General features: G+C 45.8%; 1 pseudogene; it reads right to left on the bottom strand.

Moving 5' to 3' along the window:
- Positions 1–20,530: 20,530 nt before the first annotated feature.
- Positions 20,531–21,500, bottom strand: LOC142760529 (trace amine-associated receptor 2-like; annotated as a pseudogene).
- Positions 21,501–24,873: the final 3,373 nt, after the last annotated feature.

The following is a 24,873-nucleotide window of genomic DNA, read 5'->3' as shown; positions in this document are numbered from 1 at the left end:
GACACATTGGGGAAGATCCTGATACTGGAAGGCCAACATAAAAAGTCTTTAGCTATTCAGACGCAGCATGAATTAACTGTCCAAAGGGAACATCTCAAACAGATATTGAATCTTAGAGCCTCTAAGGTGTACTTAAAATCCAAATATGCTATGTATATTCATGGTAACAGGGGATCCAATCTCATGGCTCTTTTGGCTAAAAGAAGGCAAGACCAGGCTTATATTAAAACTATTCGAACTGACAGTGGGGTGGATAACTCAGATACTGACACTATTGCGGAACAGTTTAAGACATATTATGAGACTATATAACATTAGGGCTCAAGAGTCCGGGGAACAGTTTGCGCGGAGGAGTATTGCGATTACATTTACCTTCCCTCAAAGACCATCAGAAGGATGCATTGTCTCAGCCAATCTCTCTGACTGAATTGGAAACTGCATTGAAAGATATGCCATTTGGGAAAAGTCCGGGTCCCGATTGCCTCCCAGTTATATATTATAAAACTTTTCGAGAAATGCTTTTACCACATATGCTTTTTATGTTTAACTCTTTATCTGGGACTAGTAGTTTTCCCCGTCAGACGTTAGGAGCACACATTTCCATCCTTCCTAATGATGATAAGGATCCAACTCTTTGTAGTAGTTATCGTCCTATCTCGTTGCTAAATGTTGACATTAAGTTATATGCTAAGACACTAGCTAATAGACTAAAATTCCTTTTACCAGAGTTGATACATCCTGAACAAGTGGGCTTTGTGGCTAGGAGAAAGGGCAGAAATAATACTTTGAGGGTGCTCCATTTGATCCAATTGGCTCGTAAAAGAAAGTTCCCTCCAGCTTTGTTGTCAACGGACGCTGAAAAGGCGTTCGGTTGTGTAGATTGGACTTTTATGGTTGGAGCTCTTTGGAAATTTGGTATACCGGAATTTACTATTGCTCAAATTATGGCTTTATATACATGCCCTTCAGCTAGAGTTCGAGTAAATGGCACTTTGTCTCCATTTGGAATCTCGAATGGCACGAGGCAGGGTTGTCCGCTATCGCCTCTTTTATTTCATTAAATGATTGAAACGTTGATTCAGCATATTCGTCAGAATACACAGATTAAGGGAGTTGAGGTTGGAGAACAGGTGCATCTGACGGCAGCATTCGCAGATGATCTCTTGATCCTAACTTCAAATCCGAATGACTCCTTTTTGGCCTTCCTCATACTGTTGGTTTCTCCTCAATTATAAGCCTCTAATGTCACATATTTAACGTATGATGAAAAAATTGAATACCCCTGATGTGTTTGTATTATACTTATACTTTTATGTATTTACGCCTGTGGAAACTGTTCGAGTTTCTAGTTAGCTGGTTAATTTCTTTATACTATACTGTAATGTCGGGGTAGGGAGACAGACAATTGAGCCCTAATCTACCCGCCACTCAGTCCCTGCCTACTTGCAACGACCGGCCATAGGCGACGGGGTACAACTGGGCGACGATCCCTACACTAAATAGGTGCACAACAGACAAATAGACAAGGGTACAAAGAAGCCAGGGAAATGGGGAAGTTGCCCACGGGGACACCGTGAGCAACAAGCGAAGTGAACGAGCCGAGTCAAACCAGGAGATGAGCAAGGTACAAAAACGCAGAGCAGAAGAGTGGTCAGTAAGGCCAAGGTCAAACACAAGCAGAGGATCAGTAGTTCAAGAAGCTGCAGCAGGGCCAGGAAACCAGCAGAGAAGAATCACAAGCAAAGGAGGAACAGGAAAGGCAGCTATAAATAGACAGAGGGCGGGAGCTAGCTCCGTCTGGCCAGGCTGTGATAGGCTCTCCCACTCCTAAGCCTGCCATCCTGGGTGGTGGAAGATGGAGTCAGTCTCACAGACATAGAAGCAGGTGCAGACTGATTACCTATGGGCATCGACACAGAAGTTGTGTCTAACAGATCCTTTACAGTACCCCCCCCCCTTTTATGAGGGGCCACCGGACCCTTTCTAGGTGGACCTGGTTTATTGGGGAAACGAAGGTGGAACCTTCTGAGCAACACCCCAGCGTGAACATCCCGGGCGGGTACCCAAGTCCTTTCCTCATGCCCATATCCCCTCCAATGGACCAGGTACTGGAGGGAGCCTTGGACCATCCTGCTGTCCACACCTCGAATTCTACCCCCTCAGGGGTGAGAACAGGGACCGGAGGTTTCCTCGAGGGAGCAGCGTTTAAGGAGGGAGGCATGAAACACGTCGTGTACTCGAAAAGACGGGGGCAACTCCAGTCGGAAGGAGACAGGGTTAAGGACTTCAATGACCTTGTATGGCCCTATAAACCGGGGAGCAAACTTCTTGGACGGAACTTTAAGGCGCAAATTTTTTGACGACAGCCACACCAGATCCCCGACCACAAACAAGGGGTTAGCAGAACGTCTTCTATCTGCCTGAGTCTTTTGTATGCTCTGGGACGCCTCTAGGTTCTTCTGAAACTGGGCCCAGACTGTGCACAGTTCCCGATGAACGACATCTACCTCGGGATTGTTGGAACTACCAGAAGAAACGGCGGAGAACCGTGGCTTAAACCCAAAATTACAGAAAAATGGGGAGACCCCTGACGAGTTACTGACGCGGTTATTAAGGGAAAGTTCGGCGAGGGCAATGAATGAGACCCAATCATATTGACAGTCAGAGATAATTAATAAATAATTAATAATTAATAAATATTGTTCTAGAGACTGATTAGTCCTCTCAGTTTGGCCATTAGTTTCAGGATGGAAAGCAGAGGAGAAGGACAGATCAATCTCCAACTTTTTACAGAAGGCTCTCCAAAACAATGAAACAAATTGTACCCCTCTGTCAGAAACAATATTGACAGGGACCCCATGGAGACGCAGGATGTGTTTGACAAACAAGGTAGCTAACGTCTTAGCATTGGGTAGTTCCTTGAGGGGCACAAAGTGGCACATCTTACTGAAGCGGTCTACTACAACCCACACCACCGACTTGCCTTGAGATGGAGGCAAATCGGTGATGAAATCCATGGAGATATGGGTCCAAGGTCTCTGGGGAACGGGCAAAGAACATAGTAAGCCCGCTGGTCGGGACCTGGAAGTCTTGGACCTAGCACAAACTTCACAAGTGGCGACGTAGACCTTAACGTCTTTGAGCAACCCAGGCCACCAATAGTTTCTGGCAATGAAGTGCTTGGTACCCAGGATGCCTGGATGGCCAGATAGTGCAGAGTAATGATTTTCCCTAAGTATCCTTAGCCGAAATTGCAGGGGAACAAACAGCTTGTTCTCAGGAAGGTTCCTGGGAGCTGAACCTTGATCAGCCGCAATTTCAGAGACTAAATCAGAATCAATAGAGGAAATGATTATAACTGGAGGCAAAACACAATCAGGATCTTCCCCCGAAGGAGGGCTGGCCATGAAGCTACGCGACAGTGCATCAGCCTTAATATTTTTAGACCCAGCCCTATAGGTGACCAAAAAGTTGAATCTGGTAAAAAATAACACCCATCGAGCTTGTCTCGGGTTTAACCTCCGGGCAGATTCTAGGAAAACCAGATTCTTGTGGTCGGTAAGGACCGTTACCTGGTGCCTAGCCCCCTCCAGGAAGTGGCGCCACTCTTCAAATGCTCATTTAATGGCTAAGAGTTTGCGGTTACCAATATCATAGTTACTCTCAGTGGGCGAAAACTTCCTGGAGAAGTAGGCACAGGGGCGGAGATGGGTGAGGGACCTGGTACCCTGGGACAAGACAGCCCCCACTCCCACCTCGGACGCGTCAACCTCCACGATAAATGGCTCCATTTGGTTGGGCTGAACGAGCACTGGGGCCGAGATAAAGCACTTCTTAAGGACCTCAAAAGCCTGGACAGCCTCAGGAGGCCAGTGGAGGAGATCAGCACCTTTGCGAGTGAGATCCGTAAGAGGCTTGGCGATGACCGAGAAGTTAGCAATAAATCTCCTGTAATAATTAGCGAACCCCAGGAAGCACTGTAACGCCTTCAGGGAGGCAGGTTGAACCCATTCCGCCACAGCCTGGACCTTGGCGGGGTACATGCAGAATTCATGAGGAGTGAGGATTTGACCCAAAAACGGTATCTCCTGCACCCCAAACACACATTTTTCGGTCTTAGCAAACAGTTTGTTTTCCCGAAGGGCCTGGAGCACCTTCCTGACATGCTCAATGTGGGAGGACCAGTCCTTGGAAAGCACAAGTATGTCATCAAGGTACACTACAAGAAATACCCCCAGGTAGTCTCTTAAAACCTCATTTATGAAATTCTGAAAGACCGCGGGAGCATTACACAACCCAAAGGGCATGACGAGGTATTCGAAATGACCTTCGGGCGTGTTAAACGCAGTCTTCCACTCATCCCCCTCTTTGATGCGGATAAGGTTATAAGCCCCCCGTAGATCAAACTTAGAGAACCATTGGGCCCCCTGAACCTGATTGAAGAGATCAGGAATCAAAGGAAGGGGATACTGGTTCCTTACAGTGACCTTATTCAAGTTTCGGTAGTCAATGCATGGCCTAAGACCACCATCCTTCTTCCCTATGAAGAAAAAGCCAGCACCTACCGGAGAAGTAGAGGGGCGAATGTAACCCTTGGCCAGGCATTCCTGGATATACTCTCTCATTGCTTCACGTTCGGGACAAGAGAGATTAAATATCCTACCCTTAGGGAGCTTAGCTCCTGGTACCAAATCAATTGCGCAATCGTATTCTCTATGAGGTGGTAACACTGCGGAGGCCTCTTTAGAGAAAACATCAGCGAAGTCCTGAACAAACTCAGGTAGAGTGTTCACCTCCTCAGGGAGAGAAATAGAATTAATAGAAAAACATGATGTCATGCATTCATTACCCCATTTGGTAAGATCCCCAGTATTCCAGTCAAACGTGGGATTATGCAACTGCAACCAGGGAAGGCCTAAAACCAAATCGGACGATAATCCCTGCATCACCAGTACAGAGCACTGCTCCAAATGCATGGAGCCAACAAGGAGTTCAAAAACAAGGGTATGCTGTGTAAAATAACCATTAGCAAGAGGAGTGGAGTCGATACTCACTACCGGGACAGGTTTAGGCAAATCAATCAATGGCATAGCTAGAGACATAGCAAATTCCACAGACATGATATTAGCAGAAGACCGTGAATCCACAAAGGCACTGCCGGTAGCAGACCTACCACCAAAAGAGACCTGAAAGGGAAGCAAGATTTTATTACGTTTCATATTTACGGGAAATACCTGTGCGCCCAAGTGACCTCCCCGATGGTCACTTAGGCGCGGAAGTTCTTCCGGCTGCTTATTCTTACGCCTAGGACAGTTGTTCACTTGATGCTTGTCATCCCCACAGTAGAAGCAGAGACCATTCTTCCTGCGGAATTCTCTACGTTATTGGGGGGACACGGAGGCCCCGAGTTGCATAGGTGCCTCCGAGTCTTCCGTGGAAGAACGAAGCAACGGAACCTCGGGAGGCATCATGGGTGAGTCAGAGGAGAAAACACAAACACGTTCGAGTCGTCGTTCCCTGAGATGTCGGTCAAGTCGTACCGCTAAAGCCATAACCTGATCTAGGGAGTCAGAAGAGGGATAGCTAACTAGCAGGTCTTTCAGGGCGTTCGACAGACCCAATCTAAACTGGCACCTTAAGGCAGGGTCATTCCACCGAGAAGCTACGCACCACTTCCTAAAGTCAGTACAATACTCCTCAACAGGTCTCTTACCCTGACGTAAGGTCACCAGCTGACTCTCGGCAAAGGCAGTCTTGTCAGTCTCGTCATAAATGAGCCCGAGATCAGAAAAGAAAAGATCAACGGAGGAAAGTTCAGGGGCGTCAGGAGCCAAGGAGAAGGCCCATTCTTGGGGCCCGTCCTGGAGCCGGGACATAATTATACCCACCCGCTGGCTTTCAGAACCAGAGGAGTGGGGCTTTAAGCGAAAATAGAGCCTAGAACTCTCCCGAAAGGAGAAAAAAGTATTCCGGTCCCCTGGGAACCGGTCAGGCAACTTGAGGTGGGGTTCAATAGGTGAGGTGAGTGGCACTACCAGGGTAGCATCAGGCTGGTTGTCCCTCTGAGCCAGGGCCTGGACCTGTAGGGAGAGGCCCTGCATTTGCTGAGCCAGGGTCTCAAGGGGGTCCATAGTAGTGTCAGGGACCAGGGTAGACTAGGTATATGGGCTTGTGATTATGTAATGTCGGGGTAGGGAGACAGACAAGTGAGCCCTAATCTACCCGCCACTCAGTCCCTGCCTACTTGCAACGACCCTCCCTAGGCGACGGGGTACAACTGGGCGACGGTACCTACACTCAATAGGTGCACGACAGACAAACAGACAAGGGTACAAAGAAGCCAGGGAAATGGGGAAGTTGCCCACGGGGACACCGTGAGCAACAAGCGAAGTGAACGAGCCGAGTCAAACCAGGAGATGAGCGAGGTACAAAAACGCAGAACAGAAGAGTGGTCAGTAAAGCCAAGGTCAAACACAAGCAGAGGATCAGTAGTTCAAGGAGCTGCAGCAGGGCCAAGAAACCAGCAGAGAAGAATCACAAGCAAAGGAGGAACAGGAAAGGCAGGTATAAATAGACAGGGGGCGGGAGCTAGCTCCGTCTGGCCAGGCTGTGATAGGCTCTCCCACTCCTAAGCCTGCCATCCTGGGTGGTGGAAGATGGAGTCAGTCTCACAGACATAGAAGCAGGTGCAGACTGATTACCTATGGGCGTCGACACAGAAGTTGTGTCTGGCAGATCCTTTACACCTGGGCAGGACAAAAAATGAGATGAGCCCGGAATGAAGGGCTCCAACTTCAGTGGTTTGGTCACAGCTACAATCGGGTCTGGCAGAGGCAGTCCATTTACTGAGACAATGATCAAAGGCCTCTCCAGAGGGGTTGTGGGCAACTGGAGAAGATCCACGAGGTCTCTACGAATGAAGTTTGCTGCGGATCCAGAGTCCAGTTAGGCAGAGACCCGGTGCATTCTCTCGCCGTACACTATGGTCACGGGGATGGAGAACTTGGAAGAAAGTCCCTCCTCACCCAGAGTTGTCTCTCCAACCAACCCTAGGTTCTGGGGCTTTTGGGGGCACAGACGCACAAGATGGCCTCCGAGGCCACAATACAGACATAGTCCCGAGGTGCGTCTGCGTTGTCACTCCTGGATAGAGAGTCTGAGATGGTCCATCTTCAAAGACTCCTTAGGTGGAACAGCAGATAAGGACAGCAGGGGTTGCTGAAATGTGAGAGCCGGACTAGGGAGTTCTCTCTCCCGACGAGCCTCTCGGAACCGTTCTCGGATCCTTATGTAAATCCAGGCGGCCAGAAGAATGAGATCGTCCATGGTAGATGGCAGATCTCGGACGGCAAGCCCGTCCTTTTACACGGGGGACAATCCCTGCCAAAATGTTTCCACCAAGGCCTCGTTGTTCCATAACAACTCTCCCGCTACGGTTGATAGCTTAAACAGGTCCATCCACACAGACTCCTTAGGAGGGTCAGCATCTGAGGACAGCAGAGGTTGCTGCAAAGTAGGGACGGAACTAGGGAGATCTCTCTCCCGACGAGCTTCTTGGAGCCGTTCTCGGATCCTTATTTCAATCCGGATGGCCAGAAGGATGAGGTCATCCAGGTTAGACAGTAGAACTCGAGCGGCAAGTTCGTCCTTAATCTTAGAAGGCAGTCCCTGCCAGAATGTAGCCACCAGGGCTTCATTGTTCCACAACAGTTCTCCCACCAGGGTGCAGAAGTGAATGGCGTACTCATCCACGGAAGTGTCTCCTTGGCGAAGGTTCAGCAAGGAGGCGGCTGCCGACGAGACTCGTCCAGGTTCCTCAAATACCACACAAAATGTCCGTAGGAACCCCTGGAGATCACGGGTCTCTGGTCCCTGTCGTTCCCAGTTGGGGTTCACCCATGCTAGGGCCCTGCCAGTGAGGAGAGAGACGATGAAAGCAACCCTTGCGCCGCCAGTGGAAAATGCTCTGGCATACAGGCTGAAGTGGATCTGGTACTGGTTGAGAAATCCCATGCAGGTCCTCGCGTCTCCATCATAGTAATGAGGTAGTGGCAGAGAAAATCGGGGGTCACCACTGCCAGGAGGTGTAGTCGGAGGATCCGTATTGCCAGGAGGAGTAGTAGGAGGAACAGCAGAGGCAATAGGAGCAGGTGCCGGGGGAACTGCAGCTTGCGCATTCAGTCGCTGTGTTTTGGAGTTCACCGCCTGGAGGAGTTGGTTTTGTCGTAATTGGCAGACTAGCAAATCCGACTGCATGGCTTGTGATGTTGTCACGGTCTTGAGTTGACCAGCAGAGTCCATGGCCTGATCGTACTGTCACGATGGGGGTGTGGACCAACTGGGCCGTACCGCCATAGTGGTATAGCAGCTGGCCAAACAGGGTACAAAGTCAATGTCTATAGTTCCGATAAGGTACCTGTAGCAATTCAGACAGTAGCGATGGTTTAGGCTCGGATGAAACTCAGACAGCAGGCAGACAACAGGTGCGATGAAACACAGTGGGTGTAGTAAGCGACACAACATGACTCCAATACTGTACAGCACAGGAACACGGTAGCAGGAACAGGAACACTGGAACTGGAAAACACTACTCAAGGAACCATTTGCAGAGACAGACATGGGTAGGTACAAACAACGCTCAGGTAATGCAGAAAGGGGCAGGGCCATTCATATCATTCAGGGTGACCAGGGAGCAATCAGTTCAATCTCACACATGTGTGTGCTCTGGCTCTTTAAGGCTGGACTACAGCTCGCGCGCACCTTAGTGGTCACTGCCGAACAGGACGGCCACATGTGCTGGCATCTCTGAAGAGAAAGGTGTCGGCAGGATGGGAGGAGTTTGTGGTCAGCGACCACGGACGTTACACACTTCTTTGCCTTAAAAAAACTCCTTAGTTGCTTTCACAATATGTGTTGGGTCATTGTCCATCTGTACGGTGAATCGACCTTGCTACATTTGGTTGAATCTGAGCAGAAAGTATATGCCTGAAAGTCTAATCTGGTCTTTCTATTTTTGAGGCTGATTAATGATTTGCACCTTGTGGTGAACCCTGATGAAGTCTTCTCTTTGTGGTTTACTTAGATACTGATACACCTACTTGCAGGAGAGTGTTCTTCACTTGGGTAGATGTTGTGAAGGGGTTTTTTTTCTCACCATGGAAAGGATTCTGTGATCACCAACCACTGTTGTCTTACGTGAACGTCCAGGCCTTTTGGAGTTCACGAGATCACTACGGCGCTTTTTTTTTTTTTAAGAATGTACCAAACTGTTGAATTGGCCACTCCTAACATTTGTGCTCTGATGGATTTCTGCATTTATTTTTTTTTATAGCCTAACGATGGTCTGTTTCACTTGCATTGAGAGCTCCTTTGACCTCAGGTTGTGGGTTCACAGCAACAGCTTCCAGATGCAAATGTCACACCTGGAATCAACTCCAGACCTTTACCTGCTTAATTGATGATGGATTAATGAGGGAAATAATTGTCCAATTACCTTTGGTCCTTTGAAAAAGAGGCAGCTACATATTAAAGAGCTGTAATTCCTAAACCCTTCCTGAAATTAGGATGTGTATACCCTCAAACTAAAGCTGTGAGTTTACACTTTTTTTGCACTTTAAACCCATGCTGATTATATAACTGTATATTCAATACGTTTTGGTAAACAGCTAAAATACTAAAACTTGTGTAACTGGCCAAATAATTCTGGACCTAACTGTACAAGGAAAAGTTACAGAATTAATTAAATTAATAAAGTAGATAACATTCATCTATTTGTGTGTGATCATAACCTATAGCCACATGCACATAATGTGCATTACGTACGGATTTTCCTGCGGCAAATCCACATCTTAACACAGTACCAGCAAAGTAAATGAGATTTCAAGTAATCTCTTTAAAATGCTGTAGAAGTTTTCTGCACATAAATTGATTTAACCATATCATTAAAGGTAGTTACTTAACCCGTTAGTGACCGGCCCATAGTCTTTTTACATCGGTCACTAACGGGCCTTATTCCGATGCCATAGACTTTTTACGTCGCGGCATCGGAATAAGTAAACAGAGCAGGGAACTGTCAAATCTCCCTGCTCTCAGCTGCCAGAGGCAGCTGAGGGCTGGGGGCGTCCCTACTCTGCCGGGTGAGATCGATATAAGTATCGATCTCACCCATTTAACCCCTCAGATGCGGTGCTCAATAGCGAGCACCGCATCTGAGTGGTTTAGGAGAGAGGGAGGGAGCTCCCTCTCTCTCCCACCGACACCCGGCGATAAGATTGCCGAGTGTCTGTGTCTGCGATGGCAGCCGGGGGCCTAATAAAGGCCCCCAGGTCTGCCTGGAGCGACTGCCTGCTAGATCATGCCGCAGGCATGACCTAGCAGATGCCTGTCCGTTTTAAACGGACAGGCATAATACACTGCAATTGTAATGGTGGGGGGGGGTAGGGAACGGACAAGTGAGCCCTAATCTACCCGCCACTCTGTCCCTGCCTACTTGCAACGACCCGCCCTAGGCGACGGGGTACAACTGGGCGGCGGTCCCTGCGCTCAGTAAGTGCATGACAAACACGACAAACAAACAAGGGAATACAAGCAAGGGAAATGGGCAGTTGCTCGCGGAAACACCGTGAGCAACAGAGTAGTGAACGAGCCGAGTCAAGCCAGGAGAGTGCGAGGTACAAAGCGAAAAGCAGAAGAGTAGTCGGTAAGCCGGGGTCTGAATGGAGCAGGATCAAAAGTAGCAGGAGCTGTAGCTGGGCCAGGAAACCTCAAGGAAAGAATTCACAAGCACAGATGGACAGGAAGAGCAGGCTTAAATAGACCGAGGGCGGGAGCTAGCTGAGTCTGGCCAGGTTGCGATAGGCTCTCCCACTCCTAAGCCTGCCAGCCTGAGTGGAGGAAGCTGGTGTCTGTCTCAGGGATGTACACTCAGGTGTTGACTGATTAATTCTGGGAATTAACCCCGAAGCAGTGCCTGGCAGATCCTTTACAGTACCCCCCCTTTTATGAGGGGCCACCGGACCCTTTCTAAGTGGACCTGGCTTACTGGGGAAACGCAGGTGGAACCTCCTGACCAATACCCCAGCGTGAACATCCCGGGCGGGTACCCAAGTCCTCTCCTCAGGCCCGTATCCTCTCCAATGGACCAGGTACTGGAGGGAGCCCTGGACCATCTTGCTGTCCACGATCCTGGCCACCTCAAATTCCACCCCCTCAGGGGTGAGGACGGGAACAGGAGGTTTCCTCGAGGGGGCCAAGGACGGGGAGCAGCGTTTCAGGAGGGAGGCATGAAACACGTTGTGTATACGAAAAGACGGGGGTAACTCCAGCCGGAAAGAGACAGGACTGAGGACCTCAATGACCTTATACGGCCCAATAAACCGGGGAGCAAACTTTTTGGACGGAACCTTGAGACGCAAGTTCCTGGATGACAACCACACCAGATCCCCGACCACAAACAGGGGGTTAGCAGAACGTCTTCTATCGGCTTGAGCCTTCTGTATGCTCTGGGACGCCTCTAGGTTCTTCTGAACCTGGGCCCAGACTGTGCACAGATCCCGATGAACGACCTCCACCTCGGGATTGTTGGAACAACCAGGTGAAACGGAGGAGAACCGTGGATTAAACCCAAAATTACAGAAAAAGGGAGAGACCCCTGACGAGTTACTGACCCGGTTATTAAGGGAAAATTCGGCGAGGGGAATGAAAGAAACCCAATCAAATTGACAGTCAGAGACAAAACATCTTAAGTATTGTTCTAGAGACTGATTAGTCCTCTCCGTTTGGCCATTGGTTTCAGGATGGAAAGCAGAGGAGAAGGACAGATCAATCCCCAACTTATTACAGAAGGCTCTCCAAAACAATGAAACAAATTGTACCCCTCTGTCAGAAACAATATTGACGGGGACCCCATGGAGACGCAGGATGTGTTTGATAAACAAGGTAGCCAACGTCTTGGCGTTGGGTAGTTTCTTGAGGGGCACAAAGTGGCACATTTTACTGAAGCGGTCTACCACCACCCACACCACCGACTTGCCTTGGGATGGAGGCAAATCGGTGATAAAATCCATGGAGATATGTGTCCAAGGTCTCTGGGGAATGGGCAACGAACGCAGTAAGCCCGCTGGTCGGGACCTGGGAGTCTTGGACCTGGCACAAACCTCACAGGCGGCGACGTAGGCCTTAACGTCTTTAGGCAAACCAGGCCACCAATAATTTCTGGTAATGAGGTGTTTGGTACCCAGGATGCCTGGATGGCCAGATAGTGCGGAGTCGTGATTTTCCCTAAGTACCCTTAGCCGGAATTGCAGGGGAACAAACAGCTTGTTCTCAGGAAGGTTCCCAGGAGCTGAACCTTGATCAGCAGCAATTTCAGAGACTAAATCGGACTCGATAGAGGAAATGACTATACCTGGAGGCAAAATACAAACAGGATCTTCCTCCGAAGGAGGGCTGGCCATGAAGCTACGCGACAGTGCATCCGCCTTAATATTTTTAGACCCGGCCCTATAGGTAACCAAAAAATTGAATCTGGTAAAAAACAACGCCCATCGAGCTTGTCTCGGGTTTAGCCTCCGGGCAGATTCTAGGAAAACCAGATTCTTGTGGTCGGTAAGGACCGTTACCTGGTGCCTAGCCCCCTCCAGGAAGTGGCGCCACTCTTCAAATGCCCATTTAATGGCTAAAAGTTCGCGGTTGCCAATATCATAGTTACACTCCGTGGGCGAAAACTTCCTAGAAAAGTAAGCACAGGGGCGGAGATGGGTGAGGGAGCTGGTACCCTGGGACAAGACGGCCCCCACTCCCACCTCGGACGCGTCAACCTCCACAATAAATGGCTCCCTTTGGTTGGGCTGAACCAGCACGGGGGCCGAGATAAAGCACTTCTTGAGGGTCTCAAAAGCCTGGACGGCCTCAGGGGGCCAATGGAGGACATCAGCACCCTTGCGAGTGAGGTCCGTAAGAGGCTTAGCGACGACCGAGAAGTTAGCAATAAATCTCCTGTAATAGTTAGCGAACCCCAAAAAACACTGTAGCGCTTTCAGGGAGGCAGGTTGGACCCATTCAGCCACAGCCTGAACCTTGGCAGGGTCCATGCGGAATTCATGAGGAGTGAGGATTTGACCTAAAAATGGTATCTCCTGTACCCCAAATACACATTTTTCGATTTTGGCAAACAGTTTGTTTTCTCGAAGGACCTGGAGCACTTTCCTGACATGCTCTATGTGGGAGGACCAGTCCCTGGAAAACACCAATATGTCATCAAGGTACACTACAAGAAATATCCCCAGGTAATTTCTCAAAATCTCATTTATGAAGTTCTGGAAGACCGCAGGGGCATTGCACAACCCAAAGGGCATGACGAGGTATTCGAAATGGCCTTCGGGCGTGTTAAACGCAGTTTTCCACTCATCCCCCTCTTTGATGCGAATAAGGTTATACGCCCCCCGTAGATCCAATTTAGAGAACCATTGGGCCCCCTGAACCTGATTAAAGAGATCAGGAATCAAAGGAAGGGGATACTGGTTCCTTACCGTGACCTTATTCAGGCCACGGTAGTCAATGCATGGCCTAAGACCCCCATCCTTCTTCCCTACGAAGAAGAAGCCAGCACCTACCGGAGAAGAAGAGGGACGAATGTAACCCTTGGCCAGGGATTCCTGGATATACTCCCTCATGGCTTCACGTTCGGGACAAGAAAGGTTAAATATCCTACCCTTTGGAAGCTTAGCTCCTGGTACCAATTCGATAGCGCAATCGTATTCTCTATGAGGCGGTAATACTTCGGAGGCCTCTTTAGAGAAAACATCAGCGAAGTCCTGAACAAACTCGGGTAGCGTATTCACCTCCTTAGGGGGAGAAATAGAATTAACAGAAAAACATGACGTACAACATTCATTACCCCATTTGGTTAGCTCCCCAGTATTCCAGTCAAACGTAGGATTATGCAACTGCAACCAGGGAAGACCTAGAACCAAATCGTACGATAATCCCTGCATCAATAGTACAGAGCATTGCTCCAAATGCATGGAGCCAACAAGGAGTTCAAAAACAGGGGTATGCTGTGTAAAATAACCATTAGCAAGAGGAGTGGAGTCGATACCCACTACCGGAACAGGTTTAGGCAAATCAATCAGAGGCATAGCGAGAGACATAGCAAATTCCACAGACATGATATTAGTAGAGGACCCTGAATCCACGAAGGCACTGCCGGTAGCAGACCTACCACCAAAAGAGACCTGAAAGGGAAGCAATATCTTAGTACGTTTCATATTTACGGGAAATACCTGTGCGCCCAAGTGACCTCCCCGATGATCACTTAGACGCGGGAGCTCTCTGACAGCATTCTTACGCTTGGGACAGTTGTTTACTTGATGCTTGACATCCCCACAGTAGAAGCAGAGACCATTCTTCCTGCGGAATTCTCTACGTTGTTGAGGGGACACGGAGGCCCCGAGTTGCATAGGTATTTCTGAGTCTTTAGGGGAGAAACGAAGCAACGGGACTTCGGGAGGCATCATGGGGGAGTCGGAGGAAAAAACACATAAACGTTCACGTTGTCGTTCCCTGAGACGTCGGTCAAGTCGTACCACTAAAGCCATAACCTGGTCTAAGGAGTCAGAAGAGGGATAACTAACTAGCAGGTCTTTCAGGGCATTCGACAGACCCAACCTAAACTGGCACCTTAAGGCAGGGTCATTCCACCGAGAAGCTACGCACCACTTCCTAAAGTCAGAGCAATACTCCTCAACAGGTCTCTTACCCTGACGTAAGGTCACCAGCTGACTCTCGGCAAGGCAGTTCTGTCAGTCTCGTCATAAATAAGTCCGAGGGCAGAAAAGAAACAATCAACGGAGGAAAGTTCAGGGGCGCCAGGAGCCAAGGAGAAGGCCCACTCTTGGGGCCCTTCCTGGAGCCGGGACATTATTATACCCACCCGCTGGCTCTCAGAACCTGAGGAGTGAGGCTTTAAGCGAAAGTAAAGCCTACAACTCTCCCGAAAGGAGAGAAAAGCCCTCCGGTCACCTGAGAACCGGTCGGGCAACTTGAGGTGGGGTTCAAGGGGTGCGGTGAGGGGAACTACCAAGGTAGCATCAGGCTGGTTGACCCTCTGAGCCAGGGCCTGGACCTGTAGGGAGAGACCCTGCATTTGCTGAGCCAGGGTTTCACGGGGTTCCATAATGGTGTCAGGGACCAGGGTAGACTAGGTATAAGGCTTGTGAATTTGTAATGGTGGGGGGGGGTAGGGAACGGACAAGTGAGCCCTAATCTACCCGCCACTCTGTCCCTGCCTACTTGCAACGACCCGCCCTAGGCGACGGGGTACAACTGGGCGGCGGTCCCTGCGCTCAGTAAGTGCATGACAAACACGACAAACAAACAAGGGAATACAAGCAAGGGAAATGGGCAGTTGCTCGCGGAAACACCGTGAGCAACAGAGTAGTGAACGAGCCGAGTCAAGCCAGGAGAGTGCGAGGTACAAAGCGAAAAGCAGAAGAGTAGTCGGTAAGCCGGGGTCTGAATGGAGCAGGATCAAAAGTAGCAGGAGCTGTAGCTGGGCCAGGAAACCTCAAGGAAAGAATTCACAAGCACAGATGGACAGGAAGAGCAGGCTTAAATAGACCGAGGGCGGGAGCTAGCTGAGTCTGGCCAGGTTGCGATAGGCTCTCCCACTCCTAAGCCTGCCAGCCTGAGTGGAGGAAGCTGGTGTCTGTCTCAGGGATGTACACTCAGGTGTTGACTGATTAATTCTGGGAATTAACCCCGAAGCAGTGCCTGGCAGATCCTTTACAGCAATACAAAAGTATTGCAGTGTATTATAATAGCGATCGGAGGATCGCATAGTGAAGTCCCCTAGTGGGACTAGTAAAAAAGCTTAAAAAAAAGTTTAATGAAGTTAATAAAAAAAAAATTTGAAAAAAAAAATGAAAAACCCACTTTTTCCCCTTACAAACTGCTTTAGTATTAAAAAAACAAAATAAAGTTAAAAAGTTACACATATTTGGTATCGCCGCATCTGTAATGACCCCGACTATAAAGCTATTACATTACTTAACCCGCACGGTGAACGCCGTAAAAAATTAAATAAAAAACTACGGAAAAATTGCTGTTTTCTGTGAATCCTGACTTTAATAAAAATGTGATTAAAAAGTGATCAAAAAGTCAAATCTACTCCAAAATAGTACCAATAAAAACTACAAGTCTTCCCGCAAAAAAAAAAGCCCTCATACAACTGCATCGGCGAAAAAATAAAAACGTTACGGCTCTTCAAATATGGAGACACAAAAACAAATAATTTTGAAAAAAAAGGGTTTTTACTGTGTAAAAGTAGTAAAACATACAAAAACGATACAAATTTGGTATCGTTGCAATCGTAACAACCCACTGAATAAACTTATTGTGTCATTTATACCACACGGTAAACGGCGTCGATTTAGGACGCAAAAAAGAGTTGATGCTTGTCATCCCCACAATAGAAGCAGAGACCATTCTTCCTGCGGAACTCTCTACGTTGTCGGGGGGACACGGAGGCCCCGAGTTGCATAGGTACCTCCGAGTCTTCCGTGGAAGAGCGAAGCAACGGGACCTCGGGAGGCATCATGGGGGAGTCAGAGGGGAAAACACAAAAACGTTCAAGTTGTCGTTCCCTGAGACGTCGGTCAAGTCGTACCGCTAAAGCCATAACCTGGTCTAGGGAGTCAGAAGAGGGATAGCTAACTAGCAGGTCTTTCAGGGCATTCGACAGACCCAACCTAAACTGGCACCTTAAGGCAGGGTCATTCCACCGAGAAGCTACGCACCACTTCCTAAAGTCAGAACAATACTCCTCAACAGGTCTCTTACCCTGACGTAAGGTCACCAGCTGACTCTCGGCAAAGGCAGTCCTGTCAGTCTCGTCATAAATGAGTCCGAGAGCAGAAAAGAAACGAGCAACGGAGGAAAGTTCAGGGGCGTCAGGAGCCAAGGAAAAGGCCCACTCTTGGGGCCCTACCTGAAGTTGGGACATAATTATACCCACCCTCTGGCTCTCAGAACCTGAGGAGTGAGGCTTTAAGCGAAAGTAGATCCTACAACTCTCCCGAAAGGAGAGAAAAGTCCTCTGGTCCCCTGAGAACTGGTCAGGCAACTTGAGGTGAGGTTCAAGAGGTGAGGTGAGGGGCACTACCATGGTAGTGTCAGGCTGGTTGACCCTCTGAGCCAGGGCCTGGACCTGTAGGGAGAGACCCTGCATTTGCTGGGCCAGGGTCTCAAGGGGGTCCATAGTAGTGTCAGGGACCAGGGTAGACTAGGTATAAGGGCTTGTGATTATGTAATGATGGGGGTAGGGAAACGGACAAGTGAGCCCTAATCTACCCGCCACTCTGTCCCTGCCTACTTGCAACGACCCGCCCTAGGCGACGGGGTACAACTGGGCGGTGGTCCCTACGCTCAGTAAGTGCACGAGACAAGGGTACACAAAGCTAAGGGAAATGGGGCAGTTGCCCACGGCAACACCATGAGCAACAAGAGAGGTGATCGAGCCGAGTCAAACCAGGAGTGCACGAGGTACCAAACGCAGAGCAGGAGAGTAGTCAGTAAGCCAGGGTCAGTATGGAGCAGGATCAAATAGTCAGAAGCTGTAGCTGGGCCAGGAAACCACACAAGAAGAATCACAAGCAAAGGAGGAACAGGAAAGGCAGGTATAAATAGACAGAGGGCGGGAGCTAGCTCCGTCTGGCCAGGCTGCGATAGGCTCTCCCACTCCTAAGCCTGTCATCCTGAGTGGTGGAAGATGGAGTCAGTCTCAGAGACATAGACTCAGGTGCAGACTGATTACCTATGGGCGTATACACAGAAGATGTGCCTGGCAGATCCTTTACACAACTATATTAAGAGGTAAGAACATTGATATGTTTTTAAGAAATCTCTTTGCCATATTATTTTTTATTTATACCTTATATCAGTGATTTTCAATCTACTTACCATGGCGAAAAACTGAAGATGTTCCTATTCCAAGAATCCCCTACCAATGACATTGTTGATACAGAGATACAGACAAGTTTAAAGCCCCCAGTAAACTGTTGTGAACTTTGCTAAGCAAAAGACCAGCAGCCCTCCCCCTTAAAAAAATGGTTTATCAGTAAAAATGTATTTAATGTATTTAAGGTTAACCTATAATGATACTCTTTCCAGTCATAGGATCCCTGTAACAGTGTCAGCGGCAGAACACTATAACAAAGTTAGCCACAAGACTATAACAGAGAAAGTTACAGTTCATCCATTACATGGCAAGCCAGAGTGCCTGTCATAGTGCTCCCATAACAAAGAAAGACACAATGCCCCCATAACATTGACAGCCGCAGTGCCCATATAACAGTAAAAGCCACACAATACTCTTCCCTTTTTTTCACACTCCCACACTGTTCTTCCCCTCTAGTAGACTACATGGGTAAGATAACATGTTGTACATTTTTAATTCAAGTCTATAGTTCTATTTTTCTCATAACTGGGGACAAATGTCTTATGTGATGATTTATTTATTTTTAAGGTATAACATAAAGAATTTTTTTTCCTGCATAACTTCTAAAAGTGGTATATGAATGCTATATGATTATGCCAGTATGGGAATAGTGTGTAGTTCATATGGTAGCAGTCAATATAATCGTGAGCCACTCAATGTGACCATTAGAAACACAGCATCAGAAGCATTGTAGTCAGTATTAGAATTTTACAGAACGCAGATTTAAAGCCATCAAGGGTCTGCGGATAACTCAATGACGAAAGATTGCTGAAGAGACCATAGTAGTTGGCAGGTATATGGTTAATATTGAAAGAGACAAATGTGCCAGAGCACACTAAAATCCAATTTCCCAACTACTAACTGGTTGGTGATAATAAAATATAACTTTTATTGATTTGCTATTAAGATGTCCATGAAAGGACACACAATGAACACGAAGGGTTAAAAATTATAGCCAATGTCATTTAGCACACGCTCTGTATAGACTCTGCCTGCACTGTTGCAGGATAGAGTATAAAGTGGAGAAAGTCTGAATGTATTAGAACAGCAGCTGCAGACTGCTGAACCTACGTAGATTCAATGATCTAATACATTCAGACTTTCTCCACTTTATACTCTATCCTGCAACAGTGCAGGCAGAGTCTATACAGAGCGTGTGCTAACTGACATTGGCTTTAATTTTTAACCCTTCATGTTCATTGTGTGTCCTTTCATGGACATCTTAATAGCAAATCAATAAAAGTTATATTTTATTATCACCAATCAGTTAGTAGTTGGGAAATTGGGTTTTAGTGTGCTCTGGCACATTTGTCTCTTTCAATGATAACTGAATGACAACACATGGCTGCCATTAGTATCTGTCACCTTTGACTTTCTGTTAGACCAAGATAACTCAGAAACAGCTTATTAGAATAGACACAACCCTGGAATTTATGTATTTTTTGTTTTTATTATTTTGGACTGAAATTTTCTTTTCACTAATGTAAAAAACAATCATATTAACTTCAGGTTATCAAAAGATATGAAATGAGTATATACCTGCTAGACAAAATTTCAATATATATTACTTTCTTCTATATTCAAAATATATAAAATATTTTATGGAAAAAAAAGAAAATGTACTCTAGTCATCTGGAAACAGATTTTTTTGAGACTAGGCATCAAAAATTCTGCCACAAACAATATGCCTCAAAGCTTTTCTAAACCATGGATAGAGAAAACCATACAATATTGGATTACATGATGAATTAATATAGGAGAACCAATTAAATACTTCAAAAATAATTGTCGGAGTAGAATAATTTATGAATGGATCAACTAAAAATGTAATAAACAGGGGTAACCAAGAAGTAATGAACACACCCATTAAAATGGCTAATTTCTTAGCAACTTTGTGTTCTCTCTTCTTGGAAATATTTTGTGATGTTTCAGCCACAGTTTTGTTTTCAATGACTCTCCTATGTTTTAGGGACACAAAAAATAACTTCACGTAAATTCCAACCATTGTACATGCTGGAATATAAAAAGCAAAAAAAGAAGATAACTGACATTGGCTTTAATTTTTAACCCTTCATGTTCATTGTGTGTCCTTTCATGGACATCTTAATAGCAAATCAATAAAAGTTATATTTTATTATCACCAATCAGTTAGTAGTTGGGAAATTGGGTTTTAGTGTGCTCTGGCACATTTGTCTCTTTCAATGATAACTGAATGACAACACATGGCTGCCATTAGTATCTGTCACCTTTGACTTTCTGTTAGACCAAGATAACTCAGAAACAGCTTATTAGAATAGACACAACCCTGGAATTTATGTATTTTTTGTTTTTATTATTTTGGACTGAAATTTTCTTTTCACTAATGTAAAAAACAATCATATTAACTTCAGGTTATCAAAAGATATGAAATGAGTATATACCTGCTAGACAAAATTTCAATATATATTACTTTCTTCTATATTCAAAATATATAAAATATTTTATGGAAAAAAAAGAAAATGTACTCTAGTCATCTGGAAACAGATTTTTTTGAGACTAGGCATCAAAAATTCTGCCACAAACAATATGCCTCAAAGCTTTTCTAAACCATGGATAGAGAAAACCATACAATATTGGATTACATGTTGAATTAATATAGGAGAACCAATTAAATACTTCAAAAATAATTGTCGGAGTAGAATAATTTATGAATGGATCAACTAAAAATTTAATAAACAGGGGTAACCAAGAAGTAATGAACACACCCATTAAAATGGCTAATTTCTTAGCGACTTTGTGTTCTCTCTTCTTGGAAATATTTTGTGATGTTTCAGCCACAGTTTTGTTTTCAATGACTCTCCTATGTTTTTGGGACACAAAAAATATCTTCACGTAAATTCCAACCATTGTACCTGCTGGAATATAAAAAGCAAAAAAAGAAGATAACCATAGACCATAGTTTGTTAAATGTGATTGGACAGACATGAAAACATGTAACAAAAAATTGATATCCTTCAATTCCAGATACGCGGGAGTTGGAAACAACAACCCCAAGTGAAAATATCATAGCAGTTGACCAACATAAGAAGACCAGACATTTAATAACTGGCACAGTGATCCTTATGGGGTAATAAAGTGTCTCACACACTGCATAGAACCTGTCAATGGCAATGATGCAGAGATGAAAGATGGAGATAATGCTAAGAGTTAAGTCAAAGCCATAATGTATCTTACAAAACACATTTCCAAAGTACCAACAACTTTCCACAGTTCTCACCATACTGTAGGGCATAATAAATATTCCAAGGCAAAGGTCAGTTATGGCCAAGGAAAGTATAAGGTAACTAGTAGGGGAATGGAGCTGCACAAAATGAGAAATATAAATAATAATACAGAGGTTTCCAAAGATCGTAATTGTTATAGAACACGTAAAGAATATATATAATCCCAATCTGGCACCCAGAGACAACCTGCTAGAACAGGAGAGTATTTCAAATTGCGAGCAGTTAAGAGTAGTCATATCCATATTTTGATAGCACAGATACTGTCACAAATGTTCACTCCTTAACATGTTCATCCTATGAAGAGTTTCTTCTTCCCATAATGTAACTGAGGATCCTAAAAATGAACCAGAATAAGGATTTTGATATTCAGAGGGGTAACTTGAAGCTCCTGGGCCAAATTGCAAACTTTGTAACAAGGCCGCCCAGCTATCATGTTACATTTATCGTACAGTTCTCCTTGTATGTGGTGGAGGGACCCTTAGGGTTTTTAAAGCCACCTCATGCCTGGGTTTGACTGCAATCCCTTTTTTTATTGTTCCATGTAGAGGCTTTGTTTTTTTGCGGTACATTACTTTGTTAATGTACCGTTTTTGGTACATATGCATTAGCATTTAATTTATATACATTTTTTTCTTTTTGGACAAAACTATAGAAGAAAAGCAATTCTGCTGCAGTTTTTTTACGCCATGCACCGATCATAATTGATATTATTAATTTGTTGTAAAGGCTGATATGTTCATGAGGATGCCAAAAAGAATGTCTAAAATATTTCATGTCTTGGGACTTGAGTTTCATAAAGTATATTGAGGGTATGTTCACATGGCTTATTTTCGGCCATTTTTTGGGCCGTAAACGTACGAAAAATGGCCGGAAAATCGGAAGCAGAACACCTCCAAACATCTGCCCATTGATTTCAATGGGAAAAACCGTGTTCTGTTCCGACAGGGCATTTTTTTACACGGCCGTTTTTAAAAATGGCAGTGTAAAAAACGGCCGCGAAAAACAAGTGCATGTCACTTCTTGAGCCGTTTTTGGAGCCATTTTTCATTGACTACAAAGTCAAAAAACGTCCGTAAAAAACGCAGTGAAAAACACGAGTTTGCTTAAAAAACGTCTGACAATCAGGAGCTACTTTCCCTTGAAATCAGCTCCGTATTTTCAGACATTTTTGAATTTGCGTGTGCACATACCTTCACCATAAAAAAAATAGCATTCGGCAGTTTTTAGGGCATAGCTACGTATGCCTTAACAACGGGGAATAGGGTCAGACAGCCGTGGGGTCCTCCAATGGACCCTGAGCTGTCTGATCATACAAGGTTTCACCCAGATCGCATCGCAGGAAATCCCTGTGACGTGATCAAAGGGGGTTCCCACTCAGTCTCTCCCTTTACATGCCACGATCAGCGTTGATCGCTGCATATTAAGTGTTAGGGTATGTTCACACGGCCTATTTACGGACGTAAATCGGGCGTTTTTGACCCGAATTACGCCCGAAAATAGCGCCTTCATAGCGCTGACAAACATCTGCCCATTGAAAGCAATGGGCAGACGTTTGTCTGTTCACACGAGGCGTATATTTACGCGCCGCTGTCAAAAGACGGCGCGTAAATAGACGCCCGCGTCAAAGAAGTGACCTGTCACTTCTTTGGCCGTAATTAGAGCCGTTATTCATTGACTCCAATGAATAGCAGCGCTAATTACGCCTGTAATTGATGCGGCGTTCAAGCGCCTGCACATGCCGTTACGGCTGAAATTACGGGGATGTTTTCAGGCTGAAACATCCCCGTAATTTCAGCCGTTACGGACCCCCGCCGTGTGAACATACCCTTAGGGTATGTTCACACGGCTTATTTACGCCTCGAATTACGTCTGAAAATGCGCCTCGATAGCGTTGGCAAACATCTGCCCATTGAAAGCAATGGGCTGACGTTTGTTTGTTCACACGAGGCGTAAATTTACGCGTCGCTGTCAAAAGACGGCGCGTAAATAGACGCCCGCGCCAAAGAAGTGTCATGTCACTTCTTCAGACGTAAATGGAGCCGTTTTCCATGGACTCCATGGAAAACCAGCTCCAGTTACGTCCGTAATGGACGCGGCGTTCAAGCGCCTGCACATGCCGTTACGGCTGAAATGACGGGGCTGTTTTCTCCTGGAAACAGCCCCGTAATTTCGGCTGGTACGGACGCTGCCGTGTGAACATACCCTTAAGCTATGGAGATTAGAGGTTTCTTTGATCTTTGCCATTAGAGCAGGTCTGAGCTGTGTTCTAGTCGTGGCCGCTCTCCTGATCGCTGTGGCACAGTAACATTTCCTGCAGGATCAGCATGACGAGTATGCTCGTCAAGATGTGTCTACTGCCAATCACGATGAGCTTACTAGTCATAAATTGGCAAGCGGTTAAAAATCACAAGGAATGTAAATGGTAAAACATTTAATCTTTTACTCAGAGGTAAAGCAAAGGCAATCAGATTATAAAGGGTTCAAAAAAAAAATAGAATCATCAAAGTGGAAACTCAGGCTAATATATAGAAGAAAATGCAATGCATTTACACAGCTTATTATAATGCACATATCAAACTTTACATCAGGGACACATTTAGGCCCTGTTCACACTGAGTATTTTGACGAGCTTTTTGATTTCAATGGGGGGCAGGGGTAGTTTTCTCCCACGAGCGGTAAAACCGCCTCGCGGGAGAAAGAAGGGACATGCCCTATCTTCGCGCGTTTATGCTTCTGACCTCCCATTGACATCAGTGGGAGGCAGAGAAAGCGTATTTCGCTGAGTTGTTTGCCCGCAGCCCGTAGCAAAAAACGCAGCTAAATACGTGGCGAAAATCGCGGCAAACAACGTGCAGGAAGGACAAAATCTGCCTCAAAATCCCAATTTTGAGGAAGAATTTTCCTCCGGCAAAAAAACTCAGTGTGAACGAGGCCTTAAAAGGTTTGAAGGCTATTGTAAACCTTTATATATATATATATATATATATATATATATATATATATATATACATATGTATATAAAAAGTAAATAAATAAATCAAACAATGTATTATGGGATTTTAGACAACTTTTTAACTGTTTTTTTATTAAAAATGTTATTTACTTTTTGAGATGAATACATAGAATCTGTATCTTGCGCTCAAACCCGAATCCGTCAGGTCACTGGGACTGACTTCTTCAGTGACAGCGGGACCTGCATGTCTCTGACATGCAATATCCAGCTGTAATCGATCCTAAGTTCATGACTTAGATGTGACCGATAGCAGGTGGATCATGCGCGTCAGAGAGACGCAGGACCTTCTTTCACCGAAGTCGTCAGTCCTGCAGACCTGACGGATTTGGGTTTGAGCGCAAGATACAGCTTCTTTGTATCCAGGATACTTAGAAACTGTATGTCAAAGAGTAAAAATTTTTTTTTTAGATATTTATAAAAAACAATTAAAAGAGTTGTCTAAAATTCTCTAATATATTGTTTTATTTAGAAAAATAATAATTGTGCTCAAAGGTTTACATAGCCTTTAAATAATACTGGAATCTTTCCACCATACTATATAGAATAATCACAATATAAAGTATAGATTATACAAACACTTATCTAACATCAGTGTATTTGGA

The sequence above is a fragment of the Rhinoderma darwinii genome, chromosome 4 (genome assembly GCF_050947455.1).
Source record: "Rhinoderma darwinii isolate aRhiDar2 chromosome 4, aRhiDar2.hap1, whole genome shotgun sequence".
In the NCBI taxonomy this organism is placed as follows: Eukaryota; Metazoa; Chordata; class Amphibia; order Anura; family Rhinodermatidae; genus Rhinoderma; species Rhinoderma darwinii.
This window is presented reverse-complemented; position numbering and strand designations above follow the sequence as displayed.